We start from the raw sequence: 5296 nt of genomic DNA on the forward strand, positions 1-5296 counted from the left end.
TTTTAATTTCAATCAAGTAGTAATTGTGTACTTAGTTAGAAATAAAAATATACTGTGAATATTAGCCCAATTTTAGCCGCAAATCAGCATAGTTTACCGGTAGCAATCTTGCATAAAGTTAATAATATAGCGTGATTTTCAATGAATGGTTGAAAGTGTTACTCTTCAAGCTTGTAGACAGAAAATGTAATGACAGCATTAGAAAGGTTTAATAGGAACGCTTATTAGTATTTTCAATTAAAATTAAAACCATTAGACACAGGCTGATAGCTGATATAAAGTTTTATTAGTTATTGTTGAAGCATTTAAATCAAATAAAAGAATCAGGATAATCCAAAAGAAAAATAAGATCAGTCAATGAAATCTATACATATATTGTATCTTAAAAAATATTGAATTATTGTCATAGTAACAATTTGATTCAAAGATACATCATGTTTAGCGCTATTTTGTCTTTCATGGTTATTCTATTATACCTTACATCTTAATTAATTAAAGTATTAAACTATTTCTTTTAGTTCTAAATCGTATTGTCGATATTTTGCTATTCTCTTCAAAGCATTATTGATTGTTACACCATCTAATAAAATGTACTACTAAACATAGTCACTGGTGAATTCAATACATTGTCAATCGACTTTATCGGAGATGATTAATTTTGACAGGTGCATCACTTTGATTTTGCCTTGCTAATTCAAGGTCACGCTAACAAAATATAGGAGGCAATTTGATTGCAGTGATTATGATCTAATTCGATCCCTTCAATCAAGTAGATGGATAACGCATTTAGAATAGATGATAAACATGAATCCATTGAATTAACTCTACGTATATAGCTTTCATGGTTATACCTTATCATCTTATAGTAAATGATTAAATTAGTGACTGGCAACTACAACTAAATGACTTATTGATTGCAATATTTACAAGATTAATAGTATAGCTTATTCAGTAAAATAATCTCTTCTAGCCTAATATTGTAATACTACTCGAACTAACTATTGATAATTATCCAAATTAGCTGTCATATATACAGCAGGTCAAGGTTACGTGAGAATTACAATTTTAACATACAAGTAGTGATAAAAACCAGACCATCTCCAATACTAGTAACTTAATCAATAGCTAACGATAACCAGGCAATATTGACTTCATGTCGCCTTGATAGTATAGAATAGCGTCAATCAAATAGCGAGCAAAGGTTGTCAATTATCTCTTCATAGGATTGTGAGGATGTAGTCTGTCTAGGAATATGAGCAAAAGTGGTTTTGTACAGAGAATAGATCTTGAAAATAATTAAAAGCAACGGAAATAAGATTTACGATTTGTTAACACTATTAATAAGACGACCAATGAATAGGATAAACGGCGCTTTGTAATTGAAAATAAAATCTATGTATAATAGCTTCCAATTAATATATCGATCAGTTCTGTATCCTTATATTTGAATAGAAAATGCTATATTTTCAGTAATTAGTAATAGTTCCTACTAAAAAATGACATTACTCATCATTTTCGCAATTACATTTAATTTAAGGTAACATAGTATTCAATCCGTGTAGAAGAAATTTAGCACTAAAAATACTAATAATAGTTTATAAAAATCGTTTAGAAGCAAATACTACGATTTTAAATGTTATCAAATCGTATGCAATCATTCAAATCATGATTTTCAATTTACCTATCCTGCAAAAGCTACTGTTTATTTGATAAATTTACATGTTTATCACATCCTATTGTGAGTCAAGAAGACGTGACTGAAACTTCCTCAAGGGTTAAGAGAAAAATAATGTAATATTGTTATAATGCTAGAGTGACTAGACAATTTAAATTTCTGAAACCAGATTAGATAAAAATAGCTAGATTATACCAATGCTCTTATGATATTTGCTTACATAACAGCAATAGTCTTCGATCATTTTTATGGTACAGGAGCATACTTAATGGCTTTGATGTAATCATTATTTTCTTCAGTTGATTGAAATCTAAAGTGGTATACTTATGAGTAGAATATTAAATTAAATAAATTTTTCAAGGAATTGCTGGTTAACTAAAAAAGTTGTATAAATGCGTAACGACAGCTTCTGGTAATAAAATTAAACGTATTTATTACTAATAGAACCTGCAATTAAAGGTTACCTTTCTAATAAATGTATAAGTTCGATATCAGTTATTTGCCAACTTAATTAAGAAGTCATTATAACTCTTCTTTTAGTCTATAAAGATCATAAAAATAGAATTGAATCATTACACTTGGCAATTAATGTCACTTTATCTTTTCATAAGTTTTGATTGATGGTAAGGATAATATTTTTATTACATGACGAACATCAATTTAAGTAGTATTCCGATATTATTGAGGTTCTTAGTAACTGTCAAACATTCATAGCAGATTATTGTTCACTCTTTCTGAAAATAACCTCCTCGAAGAATAACTATATTTTCATTACTTATTTCCTAATAATTTCATGACATGAAATAAGTTGCATTAACCAGCTTTAAAATATGAAAAATGATACTTACTTTTAAAATCAATTTAGCATTGTCATTTTTCATAGGCAGTCTTATTGCATTTCTTAATTTCACCAGAAGTCATACTTTGATAAGACATAGAACTAAATTAAATTTGATTGGTAATGAGTCGATTAGTTACTAAGATCCCGACCTTTGATCGTATTGACTATTGTCGAGATTGAATTCCATTACTACCGTATTATTTATATTCTAATAAATAATGACTGCTGATGATATGAAACTAAGCATGTCACTACTTATTTCAAGAAATAATTACGTTATAAATTTATATTTCAATATCGCGAACTAAAGCGTTATTTACAACAATAATAAAGAGAATTTTTAGCTTGGTCTATAAATGTATAACGGTAAAATTATATTCCAGTTTGGTATCTTATATTTTGCCCTAGAATTGAGCGCATCTTCTAACAAATATTGGATATTAATTAAATGCAACTACATACCTTTACTGTGCTGTACTCAAGGGTTTTTGATGATCGATATTATTCATATCCGTTGGTCACGATTTATAGAAGAATTATTCAGGATATTAATTAAATGCAACTACCCACCTTTACTATTCTCAAGCACTTATTGATGATCAATTCTATATTCCTATCGATCGGTCATAGTTTATGGAAGAATTGTTCTGTAGGCTTTGCTTTTGCAAGCAATTTATAGCTTCACACAGGATACTTTTGATGGAAAAACATTGTCCCTATTGACTGGCTTTTGTTTCAGATTTAAGCGCTCGAAATTACGGCAGCAATTTATAAGATATAATCTAGGACAAAAATAACCACGGGTTAAAACTTTCCAGCTTTTATTTCTAATAAGTTGCAAAAAGCTTTCAAAGGTACAACGCGTAATATAATTATATATTTTGGTATGTTTTTCGTTTGATATTTTCGCAGCAAAAAAGTAATTTTTGAAAGTATAGCACAGCAGTTAATCAAGGTTAGTATTTTCATAACTGCTGCAAAATGACTGTAAGAGCTTTTCAGCCTTTTCTATTGTAGTATAGAAATAATTCAAGATTGACTACAACTTTTTAAATTTAACAAAATAAAGTCTATGTGGACAACAGTACTGTAGATGTTTAGAATTCTCGTTATTAATAGTTACAATTCGTACGTTATTATTAACAAGTTTTCCTTTTAATGATGGAGTAATATTTACTAAATTGCTATGCTATTCCTTCTATTTATTCTATGAAGTTTATAATTATTAAAGCTATCACGTCCAAATTCTGTGTTGAAATAGTTACCAACGTACATAATATCGTATATATCAATAAATGCATTTTATGTTTACGATGGTAGGAAAAGTGCGATGACAACGTGTCAGCAAATGTATGTGTGTCCTTCCATTAAATCAAGAATTCTTTATGTAAATATGGAAACAAATATCGTTAAAATATACAGTATTGTGCAAATATATTCATTATATATAATAAAACGACGAAGGTTATCATATTAAATGAAATGGAAGACGAATGTAGATAATTTTCACAAATACGGTATAGTGATAGTATCTAAAGTAGACGCCGTCTGGAATTCATAGAAGAATGAGTTCTACTATAAGTTATACAGTATATATATATATAACATCTCCCAATTACGTGTATTTTTTGTTTACATGCCTATATATAATAATAAAGGTGTGATTTCTAATTCTTATTTCATCAAGCTATAATAATCGGCTACATGTTGGTAAAATGATACCGTTGTTAACAACTGCGGCATCTACCAGTAAGGATAGTAAAGATATACAAGATAGATATTTCCTTGTGCGACTTACGGTAAGGTAAAGTACTTCTTCATGCAACATATACTAATATGTGTGTTTATTCATTAAAAGAAGGAATGGCATGACAAAATAGTCAATTTTCAATTTCTAGCTATATTAGTGAACGACACGAGTGAACAAGATGAAATTAGCTGAGATTTCAAATGGAAATCGCATTATCTTATTGGCAGTCAGTACTATGCAACAGGATTATTCTATACTATGGATATTCGTTAAAAAGAGAATGACATGAGAAAATAGTCAATTTTCAATTTCTAGCTATACCAGTTCACGACACGAGTGAACAAGATGCGATTAGCTGTAATTACGGATGCAAATTGCGATATCTTATCGATCGCTATAGCTTTAAGTGATTGCAAAGTTAGCAAAATACTGTACTTTAAACAGTGAGGAAAAATAGGGCAAGTTAATATGCAATTTTTGCTTCTTTTCTAATTTCTGTCTTGAACTGTTTCATTGCCTTGAGCGAAATTGGTACTTTGTGTTTAGGATCGAATAAGGAATTTGCAGTCACTGTCATTACATTTCTTCTAAGTACAAATTTTGTATAATCGTGAAAGACTCGAAATTAGTGAATCTACAGTAAATCGGATGTTATTACATATTCTTGATCGAATTAAGTTTCTACTTGACATAACTAGTTCTGACAGACCACAGCATCAAATCAATAAGAGGGTAGGCCACTCGTATGTTGTGAACTCGTGACAGTTGCTGTTGAAAGATTTCAAACTAAATGTTATATAAGCGTTTATGAATTCGTCAGTACCCGATACAGTGAGCAAAAATCAATACATCTGCAGTCGAAGACATTGCTACTGTCTGCACACTGTAGAGAGAAAAATGAGAGTTTTTCTACACCGAAAAATTGATGCTAACAAGCAAAAACATATAAGTGACGAAGATACGTGGTGGAAGAATCATCTGGCCTAAAACGACGTTATAGATATGCCATTTCCCCCCCCCCCCCCCGGGG

Source organism: Trichoplax adhaerens, genomic scaffold (genome assembly GCF_000150275.1).
Source record: "Trichoplax adhaerens TRIADscaffold_2 genomic scaffold, whole genome shotgun sequence".
In the NCBI taxonomy this organism is placed as follows: domain Eukaryota; kingdom Metazoa; phylum Placozoa; class Uniplacotomia; order Trichoplacea; family Trichoplacidae; genus Trichoplax; species Trichoplax adhaerens.